The sequence below is a fragment of the Mustelus asterias genome, chromosome 1 (assembly GCF_964213995.1).
Source record: "Mustelus asterias chromosome 1, sMusAst1.hap1.1, whole genome shotgun sequence".
Taxonomy (NCBI): Eukaryota; Metazoa; Chordata; class Chondrichthyes; order Carcharhiniformes; family Triakidae; genus Mustelus; species Mustelus asterias.
This window is the reverse complement of record NC_135801.1, coordinates 118926982-118952504: the sequence shown is the minus strand read 5'-3', so window position 1 is coordinate 118952504 and position 25523 is coordinate 118926982.

Sequence of the window (25523 nt, the reverse complement as noted above, 5' to 3'; positions counted from 1 at the left end):
TGGACCCAAACATCTTCAGCTGTTGCATCAATGACCTTCCTTTTATCATAAGGTCAGAAGTAGGGATGTTCCCTCATGACTACACAATGTTCAGCACCATTCATGATTCTACAGATACTGAAGCAGTCCAAGTCCAAATGCAGCAAGACTTGGACAATATCCAGGCTGGGGCTGACAAGCGGCAAGTATCGTTCAACACCATCCAGGACAAAGCAGCCAGCTTCATTGGCATCTGTTCCATCCGCCACCATGTTTAGATAAGAAGACTGAGAATTCCACCCTCTGTTTCTTCTTCCACAGATGCTGTCTGACCTGTCGAGCATTGCCTGCATTTTCCGGCATCCGCAGTGCTTTTTGATTAGTAGCTTTAAGTAGTGTTCACTCCTCACAATTTTTGGCCCCTTCCCGTGGCCAAGGTATTGGGCTCACTTATGAAACAACAATATTTTCCAAGAAGAAAATGCCATAGTACTCTGGAGGGTTAATGGTCTGAAGGTTCAAATGAAGAAATACTTGACTTGTCATGTCCAGCTGGATTTTCTGTATTATTTACAAATGTTACGATAAAGTAGTATTCTCATTCATTTAAACCTGGATGAATGTGGAAAAGACTAAGCTGAAACAGATATTCTGATTGTGCAAATAAATTTCTTCTTGGCAATGGTAAACATTCTATAGTCAGAGTCAACCTTAATACCTGTTAAAACTGCTGGAAATAAGCAGCAGATCTCGTAGCATCTGAGAGAGAAACAAAGTTAAAATTGATTGGCCAACAGCTCTGTCATCACAGGTGCACAGGGTTTGAGTGATGCCCAGTGTAGCCTTCAGGCAGCCCTGATAAAAGAGGAGCTAATGGAGGCCGGAATTCAGGAAAACCTGGTGTATTGGCAGGTCTTGGATGGCCAGGATGGTGGGGGACTGGATTTGAGAGGTCAGAGCGGAAGGATAAATGAGGCCGTTTGCCTTGTGGGGGTGGAATTGCTTTATAGGGGCACAGGAGATGCCCAAGTGGATGTAGGGGGACCTGTCCCTCTTGCTCGACACCAGCTGGCCCAGTAAAAGTTGCTGGGATACCCACCTGGTGTAGGGCTCCTCCTTCTATAGGTTAAAAAAAAAGCAATAGTGGTGGGATAGAAACCAGAAGCAGGAGTTGGGCCATTTGGCCCTTCGAGCCTGCTCTGCCATTCATTTTGATCATGGCTGACCATCGAATTCAATATCCTGATCCCTCCCACCCCCCCACTTCCTCCCTTTAGCCCCAAGAGCTATATCTAATTTCTTCTTGAAATCAGACAGCATTTTGGCCTCAACTACTTTCTGTGGTAGTGAATTCCACAAATTCACCATCCTCTGGGTGAAGAAATGTTTCCTCATATCAGTTCTAAAAGGTCTTTTTCTGATTGGCAGTCAACCCTTATCCTCAAACTATGACCTCTAGTTCTGGACTCCCCTGCCATTGGGAATGTTCTTTCCGAATCTACCCTGTCTGTCTAACCCTGTTGGAATTTTATAAGTTTCTATAAAATCCCCTCTCACTCTTCTGAACTCCAGTGAATATAATCCTAACTGACTTAGTCACTCCTCACATGGCACAGTGGTTAGCACTGCTGCATCACAGCTCCAAGGACTCAAATTTGATTCCTGGCTTGGGTCACTGTTTGTACGGAGGCTGCTCGTCCTCCCCCTTTCTGCATGGGTTTCCTCCGGGTGCTCCAGTTTACTCCCACAGTCCAAAGGATGTGCTGGTTAGGTGCACTTGGCCATGCTAAATTCTCCCTCGGTGTACCCGAACAGGTGCCGGAGTGTGGCGACTAGGGGATTTTCACAGTAACTTCATTGCAATGTAAGCCTACTTGTGACACTAATAAATAAACTTAAAACTATGACAGACCTGACATCCCAGATTCGGCCGGATAAAACCTTTGCTGCACTCATATTAAATCATTAATATATAATGTGAACAGTTGGGGTCTCAGTACAGATCCCTGCAGAACCCCATGAGTTATTGACTGCTAATCAGAAAAAGACTCATTTATGCCAACTCTTTGCTTTCTATCTGCTAACCAACTTTCTGTCCATCTTGAGACATTACCTGCAATCCCATGAGCTTTAACTTTACATCGTAGTCTCTTATGAGACCTTGTCAAAACCCTTCTGAAAGTCTAACTAAATCACATCCACTGGTTCTCCTTGGTTAACTTGACTAGTTACATCCTCAAAACATTCCAATAGATTCCTCAAGTGTGATTTCCCTTTTGTAAATCCATGCTGACCTTATCTGATTGTACCACTGCCTTCCAAATGCCGAGTCATGAAATCCTTGATAATAGACTCGAGCAACTTCCCCAGTACTGACATTAAACTCACTGGTCTATCGCTCCCTGTTTTCTCTCTACCTCCCTTTTTGAATAGCGGGCTTACAATAGCTACCCTCCAATCTGTAGGAACCAGTCCAGAGTCCAAAGAATTTTGGAAAATAACCACCAATGGATCTACTATTTTCAGGGCCACTTCCTTAAGCACTCCGGAATGAAGGTTATTGAGACCTGGAGATTTATCCATCTTCAATCCCATCAATTTCCCCCAAACCATTTCTCGACTAATGCTGATTTCCTTCAGCTCCTCACTAAAACTTGTTTCTCTCAGAACTTCAGATGTAAAGAAGTCCTCGTAGAGTCATCGAGCAATACAGCAGGGGAACAGGATGTCTGCCTAACCGGTCCATGCCAAACATGGTGCCCTCCCAGCTAGTCCCAATTGCCCATGTTTGGCCCATATCCCTGTAATCCTTTCCCTTCCATGTACTTATCCAAATGCTTTTTAAATGTTCCTGTTGAACCTGCCTTAACCACTTTCTCTGGCAGCTCATTCCATATACACTATAGTTACATGTAGGATGTCTGAATGTCTGAATTCCAACAGGGTTAGACAGACAGAGTAGATTCAGAAAGAACATTCCCAATGGCAGGGGTGTCCAGAACTAGGGGTCATAGTTTGAGGATAAGGGGTAAACCTTTTAGAACTGATATGAGGAGAAATTTCTTCACCCAGAAGGTGAATTCACTACCACAGAAAGTAGTTGAACCAAAATGCTGTCTGTATTTCGAACTATTTACAAAAATATAGTAAAGGTACAAGCTCAGAGCTGTCAACATGCTTGCTGGTACACAGAGCTTTGTTCAACACAAGACTGACCTTGGGTGCGGGTCATGTGCTCTCTTTCATCAATGTGTGGGTGATACTGTGCTTAGTCCCACATTAACTTGTGATTCACAGGGAATCCTAGTGCATTAATTTATCTTTTATCCAATTTCGTTCACTCCTGCCCGTTAATCATTAACAATCACAATGTCATACAGCAACAAATATTAATTAATTTCAAAACAATTTTAAGCAGATTTGCGCCAAAAAAATTCTCAATCCCTCTAGTAGGACCAAATGCTGTAGCCCCATGAATTGCCAGCCTGCAGTGACCTTCGTTGAAATCATAGAAGCACAGAATCCCAGAAGTGCGGAAGAAGGGCATTTGGCCATCAAGTCTGTACTGATTCTACGAAAGAGCTTCCCAACCGGGCCCTGCTCTCCGTCTCATCCCCGTAACGCTGCACATTTACCATGGCTAATCCACCTAACCTCCACAGCTTTGGACTGAGAGGAAACTGGAGCACCCGGAGGAAACCCACGCAGGCACGGGGAGAACGCGCAAACCCCACACAGTCACCCATCCTTATCTGTAAGTTTATCATATGCGTCCTGAAGGTCCTATTCCATGCTGAGTAGTCAAGAAACACATAAATAACAAAATAAAATGTTGCTATTCCTTTTTGTATTGCTTGATAATTTAGTCTCTTTGCCTTTATTTTGTTTTCCTCACCTCATATTCTAGCCATGGTAAAAGGGGATAGAGGAGGGGGTAAGGTGCTCTTTCAGAGAGTCGGTGCTAACTAGATGAGCCAAATGCCCTCCATCTACACTGTAGGGATTCTAAAGTTAGAAATGAGTTGGCAGAGTCACAATTATATATAAATACATTAAAAAATCATTTGAAAATGGAATAGTGCCAGAGGACTACTGGACAGCTAATCCACTTCCTATCTTTCAAAAGGGAGAATAACAAGACCAGGAAACACTAGACTTAAAAGCTTAATGTCAGTGGTAGGAAAGATAATGGAATGCAAACTCAAAAGATAAAGTAAAATCTAGAAACTGAAAATACAATAAACTATTGTCAGCACAGATTTCAAAAGAGATGAACTTGCCTAACCAACCCTATTTCATTCTTTTCAGAAACAATTGAAAGTGTGTAAAAGTGTAATGCATTAGATGTAATATATTTGGATTTTCAAACGGCCTTGTTAAGGGACTTCATCATCAACTGATGACTAAGGCCAGAACAGAGGGAGTCAGGAGCCAAGCAGCAGAATGGAAAGGAATCTGGCTGCACAAAACAAATTGAATCAGGGGCCCAATAATATGAATGTCAAGATTTTCTGATGACCCTGCCCATGCTTAAGGTAAATAATATCAGGGACAGTGTCTGTACACTGGGAGTTTCTGCTCCCCAGCGTAAGATCAGAGCCTGGTTGTGCTAAATGCAATACAAACATTTGAACAGGGAGCAGAAGTTGTTCACTCGGCCCTTCAAGATTGCTCCACCATTTGCTGAGATCAGGGCAGATCTAACTGTGGCCTCAACTCTACTTTCATGTCTATCTGCTACATCCTTCAACATCATTTCAGTCAAGAATCTATCTTAACTCAGCCTTAAAAATATTCAATGATCTTATCTCCAGTCCCTGCTCTTTGATGAAGAGAATTCCACAAACCAACAACCCTCTGAGAGTAAGAAATTCTCCTAATCTCCATCTTAAATATCCCCTTATTTAAACCGTGCCCCCTACTTCTACTTCTCCCATAAAGGGGAACATCCTGTCGTCATCCACCCTGTCACCCAATGAAGCAAGCCAGGAAAGCATCTGTACTTCTCTGAATTGAACAATTTCAAATAATATTAAACTGCATTGACCCCCTCACACAGCACAAAGGGAGACTCCTTTCCAAACAACACCAAGCACTTGATTTTCAAGCAGCTTGGACAATCAGACACCAGCAATGCATCAATTGATTTGGTGAAAATTAGATGCTTTTCAGTTGACCTTACAGATTTTAGGGATATTGACCTTGGAGGCCACCAGCAAATGGTGGAGCAATCTTGAAGGGCCGAGTGAACAACTTCTGCTCCCTGTTCAAATGTTTGTATTGCATTTAGCACAACCAGCTCAGTTCAATTCAGAGAAGTACAGATGCTTTCCTGGCTTGCTTCATTGGGTGACAGGGTGAATGATGACAGGATGTTCCCCTTTATGGGAGAAGTAGAAGTAGGGGGCACGGTTTAAATAAGGGGATATTTAAGATGGAGATTAGGAGAATTTCTTACTCTCAGAGGGTTGTTGGTTTGTGGAATTCTCTTCATCAAAGAGCAGGGACTGGAGATAAGATCATTGAATATTTTTGGGACCCAGTTGTTTTGTGGGTGCTTTGAAGGCAGCTGGTGGGCTAGCCTTACCAGGAACAGATACTGTGATCATTAGTTGGCCTCTCTTGTTCCAGTGAACCTTCAAAACTAACACACATCTTTGTGATAATCACACTGAGATGTGATTAACTTTGGCAGATAAAGCAAATTCTAACAGATGATTGAATGTGTGCAGGTTTTTGTTTAATTTTAGATTAGTATTGTAATTATGAGAAAAGATCGTCTTCTCCTTTGTGCCAGAAGAATGCTCAGTGCTCCAAGAGAAGAAAAGGGACAATTCTTACACTTGGATAAAGTTCATGAAAATCAACCCTGGTATCTTCTGTATGCTTTTATCTGTATTCACTGCATCTAAAAACTCATTTTCAAACATCAACCAATGATGAACAACCAGCAATGGAGTAGTTGATTAATTCTCTGAATGCTCGCAAAATTTATCTTGCGTTATGGATTCTAAGAATGTTCACACAGCTAACATTAGGATAGCTTACAAATGACTGGTAACCCCTAATGAAGAGATATTATATTGGCAACTTTTCAGTTCCTTGGCATGATTTGCATACCGATGGAAAACTGAAGAGGAAAATTGAAAATCTGTGGTCAAAAATTCTGCAACCTTTTACTTGACTTTCTTCAACAGTAAAGGGTGCCTACGATGAGGAGCTGGTAACTTATTCATTTTGAGTTCTCTCGCTGATATGGTGCTTTCAGAAGTTTCTCAACTAATTTCTATGGAAATAAACACCCAAGGCAAAGAGCCTCGGAGTTGGACTGAACTTTCGGGTTTGTGGTCTTCAGAGGGTGTGAGGATGGTCTGGGCTGGTCAACTAATTGACCGGCAAAGGAATTGAGATGGCATTAGTGCATCACAGGGGCAGCCTGATGGGAGAAAGTTACCTCATGTGAGGCTTGTACCAAGGCTGCATTTGTTGAGGGTTCTCACTTTTGTCTCATGCCCTCACTTCAGCCTCAACAGTGATCCAGTCCTGCTCCTCACCAGCCAGCTCAAGGTCTCTTTTCTCAAAGGGCTTTCAGCTCTGGCATGACTCCAGCAGGCTGTGCCCATTCACACCAGGTGTGCTCGAGTTGGCCTGCAATGAGACAGATGGGGAGGGTGTAGGCAGGAGTCCTGTCAGGTCAGATGGTGATGACGTCTAGCATATGTGGTGTAGTGGGGGGGGGGGGGGGGTGAATGGAAGCAGGGATGTGAGGAGCAGATTATTTACTGGGGGACTATAGGGGATGGGGGGTGTAGGCGGGGAGGGCACAGACGAGTGTTGCAACCCCGTAAGATGGCTAGGTGAGAGATCACGGTGGAGGTGTGATGGGTGCGTGAGATACAGACTTACCCTGGCTGCACCAAGGTCATTCATCTTCTTTCAACATTGTGGCACCATCCTCTTATGGAGTGAGCTGGTACTCATTATTGCGGTCACTGCCTCCCAGCCATGATTGGCGGCCTTGCTGGCTGGATGTCTGGCTGAGTGTAGGTGGAGGATGTCATGCCTTTGTTGGTTCCTATCGAGGGGTTTGATGAGGGCTCCCTCCATGAAACGTGCGGCTGTCTTACTGGCAGCTATCTTCCCCTGACTGGACTTGGAACGAGTGCTGCAGGGGCGTTTCAAAGGAGCATCCTAATGATTATGTTTTCCTGGGGCGAGCTAATCAGAGGCAAGCCAGCACGAGCGCAGTGTGAAACGCATGGGGGGAAAATATTGTTCGAGGCTGAATATGTGGCGAGTTTTCCTGCTGGTGGTGTTCTTGATGGTTTTCTCACCAGGACTGACACTTTGAAAAAATATCAGACAATTCCACCCAAGGGTTCTCGAGGGCAATTGGAGATGGGCAACCAATCCTATCCTAGCCAGCCACACTTTGTGAATGAGTTTTTAAAAATGTATAATGTTGAAATATAGGGATATTTGTACGTTGCACCAAATGTTAATAATGGATGTACAGTTTATTTTACCGATCCAGCCATGCGGCCTTTGTTCAAGTAATATGGCCTTGAATTAAATGTATGAGGAATTCAAATTTTGGAACAATGTCCAAGAAGTCAATTTACGAAATGAAATAAATTGTAACCAGGTTTCGAAAGAATTGATTGTTTTAAATAACTGAAAAAATAGTTTGGAGCTGTTGTTTAATGTAATGTGCAAAATAACTGCTACTTGCATTTATAAGAGCAACGATTTTTCACATCTTTCCATTTTTCACTTTAAAAATTGAGTGACAAGCATTGAAAGATTTAGGTTACATTGCATCCCTGGGCTGCTCAATCTGTAGGCAGTCCAGCAAATGGATGCACAGCATGTCTGATGTAGTTGGTTAGATGTGCTCATATCCAAATTGAAGTCCTTTGACTGTGTAGGTCCCAATTTTCAAGTATAAGTGGACAAACAGGAATTGTTTGTTCTGAACTGCCACATCAGTCAAGACACAATGGAGCATTGTTTAACACATCCCAATGCAATTTGTAGTCTTAATGTAAGAATGGTCTTTCTCCAACACACCTGTAAGGGAGCTCAGCTGAGCAGAAAATGTAACTGTAAATTCACACAGAAATGTCGAGATTTTATTCAAGTTGGTAATTGCTTGAGGGACCTTTCCTTAACATAGAGTTAAGACAGGGATAAGAACTTAACCTTTCTCTGTTCATAATAACAATAGAAAATGCTAAAAATACTCAGCAGATCAAGTAGCATTGCAGAGAGGAAAACGGGGTTAATGTTCCACGTCAATCACATTTAGTCAGAACTGAAAAAGATTAGAGTTTGATGTTTGTCTGCTTTGCTTGCCTACTTGAAAGGTTAACCTGGGCAACCAGAGAGAGAAAAAGGTCTTGCTGTCCAGTCAGTGTGACGGGCTGTTAGACTACAGGCTGAGACATGAGTGTATATGACCTATAAGAGAAAAGGTTAGTGCTGGTTAGTTCTCGAAATGTTAGTTTTTAAGCGGGTTTAGCTCAAAACAGAAGGAGACGATCATGTACTATATTATTTATGGAATGAGGCACAATACAGAATTGACTGAATCTCCTTGGAAAACGGCTTTGTGAATTTGTGTGGTCTATGTGAACTAAATCAGTTTATTTCTCAGTTGGTCTCTACTGATTGGAATGAATGCTGGTCTAGCTTCCTGGAAGCCAGGACACTGGATGTGACAGCAAGTACAAGATCAATATCATCATTCCAAAAAACATTCAACAAGGCACCATATTAAAAACTATTACACAATATAAGGTTGCAAATGGTTGGGGATAATAGATCAATAGAATTTTGTACTTTAAGGGAACCAAGGGGATATGGGGATAGGGCTGGAACCTAAGAATGAAATTGAAGATAAGCCATGAGCTTATTAAATGGCAGACCAGACTCCAGAGGCCATATGGCATACCCCTGATCCTATTTCTTATATTGATACTGGAATGCCCAGTGACATTGAATGCAAGAATCTGTCTTACGAAACACCGATGATTTTGCAACAGTCTTTAACTTGACAAAATAGTCCAAAGTACTTCACAAAAAGCAGTGGGGTCTTATGACAGAGAGAAATTAACACCCCCCAGGAATCGGGGAAGTGATTGAAGGCATTTAAATAATCTTCCATCTGGGACTAAGTCCCATGGCGGGGGAGGAAATGTGGAGCGTTTTCCACTGTGGAGGCCTGTGGGAAAACACACTAAATAGCCTGGCCTGACCTCATTAATTATGCAACTTTGATACAATAAATGGCAGAGTCATCAGGAGTATAGAAACACAGAGGGACCTAGGTGTGCAAGTCCACAAATCCTTGAAGGTGGCAACACAGGTGGAGAAGGTGGTGAAGAAGGCATATGGTATGCTTGCCTTTATAGGACGGGGTATAGAGTATAAAAGCTGGAGTCTGATGATGCAGCTGTATAGAACGCTGGTTAGGCCACATTTGGAGTACTGCGTCCAGTTCTGGTCGCCGCACTACCAGAAGGACGTGGAGGCATTGGAGAGAGTGCAGAGAAGGTTTACCAGGATGTTGCCTGGTATGGAGGGTCTTAGCTATGAGGAGAGATTGGGTAGACTGGGGTTGTTCTCCTTGGAAAGACGGAGAATGAGGGGAGATCTAATAGAGGTATACAAGATTATGAAGGGTATAGATAGGGTGAACAGTGGGAAGCTTTTTCCCAGGTCGGAGGTGACGATCACGAGGGGTCACGGGCTCAAGCTGAGAGGGGCGAAGTATAACTCAGACATCAGAGGGACGTTTTTTACACAGAGGGTGGTGGGGGCCTGGAATGCGCTGCCAAGTAGGGTGGTGGAGGCAGGCACGCTGACATCGTTTAAGACTTACCTGGATAGTCACATGAGCAGCCTGGGAATGGAGGAATACAAACGATTGGTCTAGTTGGACCAAGGAGCGGCACAGGCTTGGAGGGCCGAAGGGCCTGTTTCCTGTGCTGTACTGTTCTTTGTTCTTTGTTCTTTGTGTGTTTCACACTTTATTCCGTATTTTGGGCAAGCCTGATGGTGTGTAGTCTGCTTTCCTATCCAAGTGCCATATTGAAAAGACCAACATCACTGATCCACTATTGAAGAAAGAAGGTTGACCTCCAGAAAATGAAGATGGATCAACAGGAGCACTCTGAGGCTGGAAGATGGACTGAATCTGGAAGGGACACCTGTAGATGCTCCCCCTGCTCACTGCTGTGATGTACTAGGGTCCAGGGCTGCTGTTAGCCTTCATCCTGAACTCTGGAGCAGCCCCAGGTATTGTTCAGCTCTGACAGAGACTTGAAACATTTGCTCTATTCTTTCACCATAGATGCTGTCAGACCTGCTGAGATTTTCCAGCATTTTCTGTTTTTGCTTCAGGTTTTCACAAGTTGTTTTTAACATCTGCAGCCTCCGAGAACAAGAGCTTCTTCTCAATAGCCCAGGTATTAGTGGCTTTTGAGGTGGCTCTCCCTGGATTTTTACTCTTGCTGCTACAAGGAGAGAAGGCGAGTGTGAGACATCAATTGTGTGTGGAGAAGGGAGCATAACCGAGGCAATAGTGTGAGGTATCAATGGTGGTGATGATTGTGAGTGTTGGCTGTTCAGGTGGAGATGTTAAGGGGTGCCTGGAGAGAGGGATGAGTGGAGCTGCAGGATGTGTTGTTCTGAGCAGTACCGTGCAAGAGAGTAGTTGTAAAATCAGTGTGAGGTATAACACCTGAAAGTGGGATGCCACTTTCCTGCCCTCCTGCAGTCACTGAGGATATTAAGATTCTGTATCCAGGTATGAAGGACCCACACTCCTGCCATACACTTCCTTGGCCTCTTCCATCAACACCTGCTTGGTAGAAGAGGCTGGCCTCTTCCCCTGTCCTTGGCAAACATCATCTCAATTCAGGGCAACCTTGTCGTCTTTCTATTCTTGCAGTTACTGAGGCATCGACGTACAGATGAGTTATTCTGACCCTTGCTGAATTCCCTTTCACTAGAAATCTTTTCTTTGACAGATTCTGTAAGCCAATCCAGTCATCATTTCAGGTCAGAAAACCCAAGAGCGAGCATGCTAATGCTGCGGCCATAGCAAAGACCACGTCAATTACAAATGGCTTCCTGACTCACTACTGGCCTCCCAGCTGTGTGCCGCTCTGTTTAGTTAAATTAGGCTCAATGGATTTTGCAGTTTTGGTTAACTAATCGATGAAAGAGTATTTTACTTTGGAGATGAACAGAAGTAATAATGATTCTGTGATCATTACAGATTACTGAAAATGGAAAATATGGGTAATTATATATCCTCTCCTTGGAAAAGGTGATATTTTGATACAACTGACTTGATGTCTGAAAATGATGAAGGAGAGTGTCAAAGTTAATTCAGGCAAATTATTAACCATGAAGAAGGACACAAATTACATGAAACCCAGTCCAACAATTGTCCATTACCAGTGAAAAGAGAAGTCGCAGTGTAATAGATATGTGGAGTGGGTTACCTGGAAACAGGCTTTGAAGTGAATGGTACAAATGGATTCTGGAGACAATTGAGCCTGTAGCTGGAGTTTATTTTCAGGGAATTTTAGACAGGCTGGTAGACTGAAAGCAATAAAGAAATGGACATGTATAGTAAAGCAATATTTTGCTGTTTAGTTCATCGGTTTTTTTAAACTCGTTTCAAAAATTACTTTTATATAAACACCCTTACCTCCTCTCCATATTTTCAGTATGTTGAAATTAGACTCTACATACCCATCACCGCAATGTCATTGTCTTCTCGGAATCTGCTGCCTCCCTCTTAAACATACCACCATCTGGTTCTTTTTAAAGAACAAACTTGGTATTATCTGACCACTGTATCATTTTATCTGACGTTATTTCAAACATAGTGATGCATTTAAGAATGGCTGCTAATCAGTTTTCTGTTTCTCTCAATTTAAAAGAAATTTTTGTTCTGGGGCTGTCTTTGGTGATGTTGGAACTCTGCAGAGATCTTTACTACTTCTTCTCACCTTCACAGTACTCTCCGGGGTGGGGAGGCCGGGAGTGTGGTGAATGGTGTTGCCTCCATTACTTACCTCTAGTATTAATGTGCCCACATGGAGGTAACTTTTTCTCTGCAAAATGTTCATTCACTCTGAATCAACAAATCCTTTGAAATCCTGAAAATCATGCACAAGGCCGCTCATAGTATAAAACTCCAGGTGCAATTTTACAGCCTCTCCTGCCAGCAGGATCTTCTGGTCCCACCAAAGTGAATGGAGTTTTAAACAGCTCACTGCATTTCCAGCACGAGCTGTGATGGGTCGGTGAAATTCCTCCCTTAATCACTGTTGCCAATGACAGACCTGTTCCTTTTATGATTCTCCTTCACTTGACCATTTTTGCAGTTCTCATTTATCTAACCTTTTGACATCACTGCAAATTAGCCTAATTTCAACTCAGACAGTGGATTTTTATGAACACACATTGAAGGTTGCTTTTGCAATATTACAAAATGATGTTTTATTTTTATTTGTACTTTAACAGTTTAGTCCTTGTTTTGTTATTCAAAATATTCCCGCTACTGTCTGTGTGGAGCTTGCACGTTTTCCCCGTGTCTGCGTGGGTTTCCTCCCACACTCCAAAGATGTGCAGGCTAGGTGGATTGGCCATGCTAAATTACCCCTTAACGACAAGGGGACTAACAGGTTAAACACATGGGGTTACGGGGATAGAGCCTGGGTGGGTTTGTGGCCGTTGCAGACATTTGGGCCGAATGGCCTCCTCCTGCACTGGAGGGATTCTATAAAGAAGAGTTAAAGCTCCTATTAGGTCATGTGTGGGAATGGGCAGATTATTTTTGTGCAACTTGGATTTCATTAGCAGATTTCGATTCTGTGACTATATCTGTAACATTATGGATTTTTGTACCTCACCATTATGCCTCTTCAAGGTAACCCTGCCATTATTAATTAGAATATGCAATCCAAATAATTTCTCCATTGCTTCCTGCAAAATACTTTCTTCTTTCATGGGATGTTGGCATCGCTGACAAGGCCAGCAATTGTTGCCCTTGAGATTTGAACTTCAGTAATTGGTAGTGAGACATCTTTTTGAACTTCTGCAGTCCATGTGGACTAGGTGCGTCCACAAGGATGTTCGAGAGGATGTTCCATATAATTTAATATAAACACCACTGTTTATGGATATTAATTTGGTCAGCTTTTAATTTTGAGCTTGTGACAAGTTGAAAACAAAACAGGCTGATACTAACCAAGTAAAACATATACATTAGCAAACACTTCCAGCCAGTCAGTATTCTATGTTCAAACTTACTAGTAGATGCAAAAAGCAATGCTGAGGGTAAATTAGCTGCCATTTGGTTTATGGTGTTAAAATAATATTCATAGTCTTAAGTCCTTTCAGTTGTGAGTTATTACGAAATGTCCTTTTATATATCCCCCAATGCAGAAAAAATGTTCTGTTAAAGATATTTAACATGTTTGTAGTTGTGTGAATATTTAATAGACACCGACAAGATTCTGTTTAGAAGAGAAAACAAATGAGGGGATATATGGGGCTTATTTCATACCAATCATTTCTGGCTCAGTTGCCGGTGAAACTCATAGGGGACGAAGACTGTGCAACTGTCCAAGCTAATTATTTGGAAAGACAAATTGTTACAGTTTTACTGTTGGATAATTTATATTCATATAAACGGGTGCTGATCTCATCTTGTACAAGCTCCTACACCTGTGGGATTGCGTGTGCGGAAACCCTCTTGAAACTGGATGTGACAGCTACCTTTCGCCAACTGAATCACATTATGTAGATAAATGTATTTCCTGAAATACAATGTAAATATCATCCTGACTTCACAAATCAACTTGGTGAAGCGCCTTGCTGTTCCTTTCAAAATTCTTCTTTACTTTTTTACTTAATATTTTGTTTACATTTGGATTATCTGCTTGAATAAAGTTGTTCACAAACTAACAACCATTTAGCCACTGCTGGTTATTTCCCAACTGACATTTGCATCTGCATAAATCGCCTTAACCCAGTGCTACTTAGGAACACACTGACAAGCTAGTCTAAAGGATGAGCGGCACGGTGGCACAGTGGTTAGCATTGCTGCCTCTCAGCACCAGGGGCCCGGGTTCGATTCCCAGCTTGGGTCACTGTCTGTGCAGAGTCTGCACGTTCACCCCGTGTCTGTGTGGGTTTCCTCCGAGTGCTCCAGTTTCCTCCCACAGTCCAAAAGACGTGCTGGTTAGGTGCATTGGCCATGCTAAATTCTCCCTCAGTGTACCCGAACAGGTAACAGAGTGTGGCGACAAGAGGATTTTCACAGTAACTTCATTGCAGTGTTAATGTAAGCCTACTTATGAGACTAATAAATAAACTTTAAACTTTGTTCTGTATATTTTTGCTGCCTTATTTTAATTATTGAGAGAACTTTTATAATGTATAGAAACTATTGAACAATCTGATGCTGAAGTCACACATTTAGAAATTGTCACCGAACTTTTACTGAAAGTACATTTGCAAAGCAGGTTAAATAAACACATGAATGTCTGGATTTAACAATATGCAAAAGTTCAACAAGTAAATTTGAATCTTCCTGTGATGAATATATTCTGTTTCATGGACTTTATCATTGCCCATTAAAGCACATGATAGGCATTACTGTGGACTAAGAATATGCATTTGTTCTTGTTGAGTCCCAAAGTGTATTGTGGGAGTTGTGTGAGCACTGCTGATCGTGTTCTACACTTTCCCTTCCATAGATAATGACAAGTTGAACGTACCCTCAGTGTCTGACAAGACTGAAGAAATGATCTTTTGGAATGCACTTGATGCTAAGCTTAGTCCATGGGGCATTCTGTGGTACTGAAACACACCTGCATGAGTTACAAAATCTTTAAGCTTTGGTCTACTAGCAGTATCTGGAGGTAGCTCTGTCACATGTTAAATTCTCTGAAGACTTTTGTGTCTTAAAATGATAGTTTTTAGATTGTAGGAAGTAGATACGAGCCTGGAATTGTAGCATTGTTGACTACCTTAAAGTCAACATATAATCTAAGTTTGCCATATTTGCAGTGTGCAATTCCGAGATTTGATGACAGAGTTGATTCACTCAATGACACCATCTGCTTTGAGTAATTTCTGCTCCTGTCACACTTCAGCATGGATTGCAAATGGCGTCCATCTTAAATTTTGCAAAATGGACAAAATTGATGTGTTGATGCAAGGAGCCCAACAATACCCTTTGATCTCCCCAAATCCGATAAATAATGAAGGATGTATATAGTGTGTATTCTCTGTGTTGTCAATCACTTTCATGTTTGCTCTGGTGGGGTCTTCAACTTTGAATCCAAGCCTAATGAAAAGGTTTACTCCCATAACGCCTTTCGTTATATCATGAACCTGTCTAAGGTGACATTTTTGGAGTGTACTGAGACTGTGATAGTTCCCAAAATCAGAATAATTGTGCTGTCATAAGTTTGAAGAATACCTGCCGTGGGAATGGGAGACAGTTGCAAAAAAATACTGATCGCTCAAACTGGATACCTTGCACCAACATTACTGAGAAGCTACACTGAGATGCCCACAAACTCGATTGAGCATTCTTTAAAATGACCCTGATTCATGATGGTATATCCATTGTTGTACCTCACTCTCAGGAAGCGATCGCTCCACATTCATTCCTATTCTTTGACTTGCACACCTTGGCCAAACAGTTACACTTTCAGCATTTTTATCCTGGAACTGGACATGGCGTGGTGAATTGACGAGTATTTGGGCAATGGTTTTGAATGTGTCTGACCATGGTGGGGCACATGCTGATGAGACTGCTGAGGTTTTTTTGTTTGAGTTGGTTAGATAAGCTGTGTCTCAAACCCTGCATCTAAAGGTGTATTTCTGTGCAACCTCTTTGAATCTAACATGGCAGATTCAATTTGGACCTGCTTTTCCCAAGGTTAAATCATTATCCTTCATAAGGAGACATTTACTAATTCATGGAATTGAACTCTTTTCAATTAGTTAATTAGTTTTTTGGTTAGGGTGCCAAATTTAGTAGACAGTTGCTGCCATGTATTGTTTAATGGGCTCACCAGTTCTCTGGCATCCCTCGTGGAATGTATATCATCCGATCATCACACTTTGCTTCAGCCCAAGGTATCTTTCGAGAGCACTTACCACCAGGTGGATCTCCTGACGATGAAAGGAAAGATGCAGGAGTCAGTAAATTTAGATTCTTCACGATCAAGTTTGTTGCTACTTTGTTGTATATTTTATATAGCTCGTAGCAATGCAGAGATTGCACTCATTTCTATGTATATAACAGATTTTATTAACGGTGCTTTTAAAGTGTCACCTACATGCTTCCTGGTACTGACTCTTTTTATTACTTTGTTAACTTATCTCTGATTAAGCCTGGAAGTGTACACAATCAAGCACAGTGGGCATCAATAGTAAGCAGCCTCACGTAATCAAACACAAAACAATTGAACACTACAAAGGTCAATCATCTCATTCCCAGGACATCGCTGCAACAATTCCTTGGGGTAATGCTCAGGCTAACCCATCTTCAGTTGCTTCATCAATCACCTTTCCTCAAACATAAAGTCAGAAGTGGAGGCATTGGCACAATTTTCAACACTATTTGTGACTGCTCTAATACTGAGGCACTCCATATCCTTGTGCAGCAAGAGCTGGAGAAAATTCAACTTTGTAAGTGGCAAGTAACATTCGTACACAGTGTGCACTGTATACAAGATGTTCTGCAGCAACTCACCAAGATTCCTTCAATAGCACTTTCCAAATCGGTGACCTCGACCACCGAGAAGGACAAGCAGATGTATGGTAACACCACCACGTGCAAATTTCCCTCCAAGCTACACACTTGCAACTAGACTGCCATTCCTGCACTGTCACTAGATCAAAATCCTGGAACCCCCTCCCTAGCAGCATTATAGGTGTTCCACCACCAGATGGACTGCAGCAATTCAGAAAGATGACTCACCACCACCTCAAGGGCAATTCAGGATGGCAACAAATGTTGGCCTTGCCAGAATTGTCCTCATCCCATGAAAGAATTTTAAAAATGTGATTGTCACGGGAGATGGTTAGATTCTCTCTTGTAGGAGATGCTGGGCCCAAAACCTTTGCTGTATCCAGTGCCGTCAGCTGTTTCTTGATATTAGGTCAAGTGAATTGAATTGGCTGAAGACTGGCATCTTTATTGTTAAAGTCCTCAGGAGGAGGCTGAGATAGATCATCCACTTGACACTTCTGGTTGCAAATGATTCCACCTTTTGCACTGATGTGTTAGGCTCATCCATCATTGAGGGTGGGAATGTATCACCATTCCTTCACTATTGTTGGGTCAAATTCCTGGAAATCCCTTCCTAATAATTTAGCATACTCACAAGAGCCCATATTCCAGGTGTCCTCAAAAGATTTTCAAAAACATTAGAAAATATATATATTTTGCCCATAAGCGTCAAGGCAAATGGGATTTAAATGTGTGATCAAATCAAATGGCCCATACAAAGCAAAAACTACTCAGGACTGATCAGCGAAAGGTTTGCATTTTAGGAGAATCAGCCAGGGTTAACTTCAGCAGTGTGAGTAAAACTTGTTCATCCAACATATGAATATGGTCTCCAGTTTGCTATCATTGAAAACCAAAAACATAGTACTACCATTTCTGAAGAAAGTCCTTGAACTGAGATGCTCTGGCCTGGATTTTCCGCCCCCCACACTCAGCATCTCCAAACCTGACTGCTCTGCTGGTTCCACTGATTTCAATAACCTCCTGCTCCAGCTGAGGGTGAGGCCAATGATGTCAGCTATTCCTTTGAGTACGTACAGAATGGAATCGCCTGAATATAAGGACTTAAAGTGTTACATTCTGAGAACTGGTGCTATGTCTTCTGACTCCCAGAATTTCAAAATAATCAAACAAATTTGCACAGATACAGGAGCTGACATTGACTTCTTCTCACATCAAACCATGTGCTGTGAGTGCTGTAAGTTGGTTCCATACATAGACGGTAGTGCAGTAGTAAATGCTGTGGCATTCTGGAAACATATGTATAACAATCTAGTTCCTAAGTATTTTCAAAAAACATAATAATATCACAACAAGTTACTTGTCCTTAATTTTTGACTCACTTGACATGAGAAAGATAAGAGATTACCAGTACTAATGAGTGAGCTATTCCACTGAGCTCCATTTGAACCAGGCTGGGACCAGTGTCCTGGCCAATGTTACAACTAGGGCTTTAAAACGAATGAGGGGTAGGGTTTGGGCGAAGGGTGATTTAGAAATCCAAAGAGAAAGGTCAAGGTTTTGGAACAGTATGGTGCAGTGGGTAAAGACGAACAGGTTGGAATGGGAAGGGACAGAGAATTTAACAAAACATGCACATCAGTGAATATGGTCATTGCAGGGAATAGAAGTAAAATATTAAATTAATTGTTCTTTATCTGAATGGATGAACTATCTGCAATAAGATAGATGAATTAGTGGCACGAATAGAGCTAAATGATTTAGTTCTTATCGTAAGTAGTCTCACAACACCAGGTTAAAGTCCACAGTTTTATTTGTTAGCACAAGCTTCCGGAGTGTTGCCTCTTCATTAGGTGAGTGAAGAGTTCAGTTCCCAAACAGGGCATATATAGACACGAACTCAATTACAAGATAATGGTTGGAATGCAAGTCTTAACAGGTAATCAAGTCTTTACAGGTGCAGACAATGTGAGTGGAGAGAGGGTTAAGCACAGGTTAAAGAGATTCTTATCAACATTATAGAAGCATGGATACAAGGTGATCAAGGTTGGCAAATAAATATTCTAGTGTACGCATCATTTCAGAAAGACAGGATGGCAAAAGAGGTGGGTTAACCCTTATGATAAAGGACAACAAAAGGACAATAGTGAGAAAGGATCTGACCTCTGAAGATCCTGAAGTAGACCCAATTTGGGTGGAAATGAGGAATAGCAAGAGTCAGGAATACACTGATTAGAGAAATGGATAGGCTCCCTGATGTTAGTTGCACAGTTGGGGAAAGCATTAAGCATTCTGCTGAAGCATGAAAGCTCAACAAGGAGGACCCATCCACGGCTCACTCAGAAAGCTGAGGAGAGTATTAGATTAAAAAAAGAGGCATACAATGTTATAAGAAACACTCGGAAGTCTGAGGTTTGGGAGTCTTTTAGAAACCAGTTAAAGGACCACCAAACAGTTGATAAAAAGGGGGAAAATTAGAATACGGGAGTAAGCTAACCAGAAATATAAAAACAGATTGTAAGAGCTTTCATAAGTATATAAAAAGGAAGTGAGTAGCTTCAGTAAACGTTGATCCCTATGAAGCAGAGATGGGAGAAATTATCACGGGGAATGAGGAAATAACAGAGGCATTAAACAAATGTTTTGTGACTGTCTTCACAGTAGAAGATACAAGTTTCATATGTGAAATAGACAATAACCTAGGGGCTAAGAAATTAGGAAATTAAGGCAATTAATATCAGTAAAGATCAAGTACTGAAGAAACTTAAGGGACTAAAGTCTCACAAATTCCTGTGACCTGATGGCCTACACCCTAGGGTTCTAAAAGAGACAGCAGCAGAGATTGTAGATGTTTTAGCTATAATTTGGTCTGATGCTTTTCTAAATGCATATTTAAAAGTTCCTTAATAATTGATTCCAACCACTGATGTTCGGCTAACAGGCCTGTAGTTCATTGTTTTCACTCTCTTTCTCCTTTCTTGTATAGTGGTGTAACATTTGCCAACTTCCAATCCAGTAGGATCATTGCTGAATCTGTGGAATTTTGGAAAACCATGAAGATAGACACTGAATATTTTTTCTGTCTATTTTTTAAAATGACCAATAATTATTTTAGCTACTCTGTTCCTTTTTATTTGACTGAAAAGATTTATACAGTATTTTTTTATATTTCTGGTCAGTTTACTTCCAGTTTATTTTATTTTTTCCCTTTTTATCAACTTTTTGGTGGCCATTTGCTGGTTTCTAAAACACTGCAATCCTTTGTGTTGCTACATTTTTTTGCTAAATTGTAAGCCTCTTCGTTTAATCTAATACAGGAACAGGTCAACTTCATTTTATTCAAGAGAAATCTTGTTTGTCAAATTTATTAGAGTTGTTTGAGGATGAAGCTAGTAGGGTAGATGGAGGGGAACCAGTGGATATTGTACACTGGATTTCCAAATGGTATTCAATGGGGTGCCAGACAAAGGTGAATAGATAAAGGGTCGGATTCTCTGACTGCGCCTGCATCTAGGATTCTCTGGTTTCGCTGCAGGGAATGGAGATTTGGCTGAGTGCTAGAAGGGGAGTCCAGCCCATGGGGATTCCTTTCCCGAAGGAGAGTGGTGAGATCAAACCCTTGTCCCCAGCCCGAACCCACCCAACCCCCAGGACCTTTGGAGGGCTCTTCCTGCGCAACCTGGCAACAGCAGAGGGCACATGGGCACTGGACCTACCCCCTTGACCCTCCCTCAGGGCCCAAGGCAAAAGGCCAGAGTGTCAGTGCCAGGATGGCAGGGGATAGTGCACAGTTGGCACAGCTGAGCTGCATGGCCTGAAAGGCGGTGTGTGACTGAGGGTCTGAGGGGACAGGGGGCCTGAGTGGGTGGTCTCAGGAGGTGGGGGCTGAGTGGAGGTCTTGGGAGGAACAGGTGCTGATTCATGGTCAGGTCACCCTCGTGTTTGCATGTGTGGGGGGGTAGGGGGAGGTAGGAGACTGACCCGTTATGAGGGGGAGGTGAAAGGATGCTTCACTTTGCTGAGGAGTTGATAGTGCCCTCCTGTACACTTTGGGTCCACATGCTAGAGTTATGAGAGGAACTATGGTCAGTGGCTGGCCATTACCAGCGCTAAAACCCACCCGATGCATTTCCTGCCGGAGAGGTGGATGAATGGTGGAGGGCCAAACTGACAATTGTATTAAAATTAGTGGGTTTGCATGATGATTGGGTTACCACCTCCTATGGGCGGTAGGTAGGTCACATGAATCCCAATTTTTGGCTGACACCCCATTCAGTGGGGCATCAGGATTCCCACCTACTTCCCACAGCATCTGACGGATTGGAGAATTCTCCCCTCCCCCACCCAAAAGCTTACAAATAGAGCCAACCAATTTAGGGATAAAATCAGAAAGCACTTTCGATGCGAATACTAATGGAAATCTAGAACTCATACTGTGTACGATTAGTCAGTTGAGATTTTCAAGAGTAAGGTTGATAGATTGTTTTCTCGGGGGAGGGTATTGATCACAAGTAGCAAAGATATGTAAATGAGTTAAAGGTACAAATCAGTCATGATCTGAATGAATGGATCAAGGAACTGAGTGACTACTTCTGTTCCTATGGTCCTACATGTTTCTGTTGGTCATATTTTTTACTTTGAGCGTCACTTTCTTAAAATGAAGCAGTGTGGCGTACCGGGTGGAAAAACGGGGGAGCTGCCAACCCCAAAGGCCTCTTTCTTCACCGTGTCGTTTGTCTCACAGCCGAGAAAAATGAAGGGTGACATCATGCTGGTGGGGCATAAAGGTGCCCTAATACAATAAATTAAAAAAGAAAACCAATTAGGAATACCCCCATAACACAACCCCCCTCCACACACACACACACACACACACACACAGTCCCCTGGTATTACCCCGTGGCACTGCCTGAGCTGTACCCCCTGGAGGGAGAGTGTGAGCTGTAACTGCTGGAAGATAAATGGAGGAGTTGGACTTCTACGTGTATTGTAAACGCTGAGAGTCAAAAGAAGCAAGGTATCAGAAGAATGGGGATATTTTGAATGGGACGTAAGTGGTACGAATGTGAATTAAGAAATGAGTAATGAGAGGAACTATGTTCAACGGCTGGCAGCAGATGAGAAGACCATAAACCATGAGGGAAAGGTGTAGACGGGAAGTAGGAGTTGTGCATATGTTTGGAGTAATCGTGAAAGATGTGGCCTTGTGTTTGGTGGTGAGCATTGTGCTGCAGGAGGGCTCATTGTTCTGAGGAATGAAGGGGGAGGGACTGTGATCAGATCAATGCAAGGCATGGGGGATTTAAGGGGATTTGTACCCACCTTTACCAATCGGTGAGGTAATTGAATCTTATCCTGTATTGAATCTGGTTCTTTGGGAAGATGTAATTGCTGCTGATTTCCCCTGCCACTTCTAACAAGGCTGTGTGAGACTGTTGGAAATCGTTTTTATACTTTGTGAAAAAGGCACCTCTCTCCCTGCGCCGCATGCTGCCAACAGCACTTCAGCTTCCAATGCTGGCCTGTCTGCTCATCATATTTTAATGAGTATCCTAAATAAATGGTTGGGCCTCATTACCAATTCATTTTTCAGCTGTTCCTCCTCACAAACCAGTCCAAGTCCAGGTTCAAATCACTCAGTGCATAGATTGTTTTTTTTCAAATGCAGTGGTTCAGCTAAGAAAAAAAAGGTGCCCCAAAAGATAAATTTTAATGAATGGCCAGAAAATTGTGCACAGCATATCTACGAATTTCAGCTAAATGCTCCCAAATGACAAGCATATCTCTCTGAAGTGCAAAGTCAGAACATTTTCCCTCCAGTTTGTGAAACATTGGTGCAAAACATTAAAAAAAAATCCAGTGCAAAAAAATGTTCACGTGGTGTAAAAATGCTGTTGCAGAACTTATGTCCAACGTAGCTTTTAATCGAATGCGGGTATATATATTTAATGTGTTTTTGGCTGGAGTTTAAGGGGATCATTATAGAACGGAATACAGTAGTGTGCAACTAGTTTTTCTTGCATATTCATGCAGGCAGTATAGAATGACAGTTGGACATTTAGCACCCCCTCCCAGCGTCAAGTGTCCAGGTCTCTTAGGGTAAAAAGCTTCTACAGTGTTCCAATAATGTTCCTCATCTCTATCCACCTCCTGCACTGCAATAACATTTCCATTTTCTGTACTAGCCACCCTTATGATCTATGATTTGAATTGTCAGTTTTGGGCAGTTTAGTGCTGTAAATCTATATCCACTAAGTGGTTCGAGATTGACGGTGCATTTCACTCACAATACTTACAGCAGTCAGACGGAAAATGGATTTCAGTCAAGGAACCCACAGATGGAATAACAGCATTGTAATGTCACTGTTGCAAAATTTGTGAGCCTTGCGTAACAGTTTTGTGGCTTTAATGTCATTGGTCACTACTGCAAGCAGATCTCATCAGCAAAGATCGGTAAAGCAACTTTGTTGCCAGTATCTAGTTAGATGATAGGGTCACCCAAGGTGAAGGGTAAACATAGAAACTTGAAGCAGGAGTAGGCCATTCGGACCTTCGAGCCTGCTCCCCCATTCACCTTGATCATCGCTGATTCTCGAATTCGATATCCTGATCCCCCTTCTCCCCATATCCCTTGAGCTGCAAGAGCTATATCTAATTTCTTATTGAAATCAGACAATGTTTTGGCCTCAACGACATTCTGTGGTAGTGAATTCCACACATTCACCACCGTCTGGGTGAAGAAATTTCCCCTCACCTCAGTTCTAAAAGGTTTACCCCTTATCCTCAAACAATGACTCCTAGCTCTGGACTTTCCCACCATCGGGAACATTCTTTCTGAATCTACCCTGTCTAACCCTGTTAGAATTTTATAAGTTTCTTTGAGATTCCCTCTCACTCTTCTAAACTCCAGTGAAGAAAATCCTAACCAACTTAGTCTCTCCTCATATGGCAGATCTGCCATCCCAGGAATCAGCCTGGTAAACCTTCGCTGTACTCCCTCTATAGCAAGGACATCCTTTCTCAGATAAACACACCAAAACTGCCCACAATATTCCAAGTTGCCTCCAGTCTCTCCTTATAGCTCAAATGCTCTATCCCAGGGAACATCCTGGTTAACCTCTGCTGTACCCCTTTTAGTGCTATCACATCCTTTCTAAGGTGAGGTGACCAGAACTGCACTCCAGTTATGGTCTAACCAATGTTCTGTGCAACTCCAACATAACCTCCCTGCTCTTATACTCTATGTAGAAAGCGAAAACCTTTGTTGCAACCCCAGGCTATTGCAATCTGTTAGATACCATGACTCTGCCCTATGGAAGATGGATCAAAAACATGCGAGATATGAGAAATAGTCATACACCAGCAAACAGGTTTATTCTGCATAATGCCCAAATAAACAAACTACAATCTTCGCCATGAGATTCAGCAATTTCAACAGCTACAATCTGGATTTATATAGCATCTTCAGGGCAATGTTGCAAGGTATTTCATAGAGTTGTAAGGAAAAATGAATGTTGAACTAAAGGAGGAAATATTAGATGGGGTGATCAAAGCTTTATCAAAGAAATTGACTTTAAGAAAAATCCTGAGATTGTGGGTGAAAGATGGAGAGGTGCTCTTTGTGTAGGGCTTAGAAACCTGAAGATATAAGCACAAATCATCTGGTCTCCTAATCGTTGAAGACGAGATGTCCAGAGAGGTTTGAATTTCCAATGGGCAGTTCCCCTGCTCTCCAGGACCCTCTGCAAAAGACTTTGACTCTGAGTTAGAGAAGACTTTGGACAGTTCCAGTGCACTGACCTGAATAGTAAGTAGTCTCACAACACCAGGTTAAAGTCCAACAGGTTTGTTTGGTAGCATGAGCTTTCAGAGCATTGCCCCTTCATCAGGTGAGTGTTGAGACTCACCTGATGAAGGAGCAACGTTCCGAAAGCTCGTGATACCAAATAAACCTGTTCGACTTTAACCTGGTGTTGTGAGGCTTCTTACTGTGCCTACCCCAGTCCAACGCCAGCAACTCCACATCCTGACCTGAATGGTTACCCAGGAATTGTTCAACAGAAAAAAAACCTAGTCTCATTCCTGAGAAACTCCAGAACTGACTCTCCTATCATTCACACTGACTCCACCTCCCGAATCCCCTTTATCCCCCTGACTACCCTTCCCCCCCAACCTGACTGCAAACCTAATCACCTGCAACTTCACCCACCTACTACCTCATCCACCTGCCACTTCATTCACCCTATCCACCCATCCACCTACCTCACCCACCCTGCCACCATGCCCATTTGCTAACATTCATTCATCCACTACTAATTCACACTGGATCTTTAAACTTGAGATGTATAAAAGGGGACATGTCTTGTCTTCTCCCCAACTCTGCTGCACTTTGACCAAATTCTCCAATGGATGCTGCACCCCGCATTTCTAGTAAAGCTGGGCTCAGAATACCTGGCAAGAAATGTGGAGCAAAGTCGAGTTGGGGAAACGTTCAGCAGAGCGACAATCCAACGCTGCTTGTTGCTCCTTGGAAGCTGCAGGCATGGCTGCTTATGATGGGACAATACACATGCTGGAGGGGGATATGGAGATAGAGAAGGGACAGACATGGAGGAGAGTTAAAACAAGTTTGACATTTCCAACCTTGAGGCAGTGAAGGAATGAGAGCCAATGTAGGTCAGTGATGGGTGAACCAGGCTTTCCATGGGACTGGCTATAAACCGCAGAATTAAACATTATGATGGGTGGA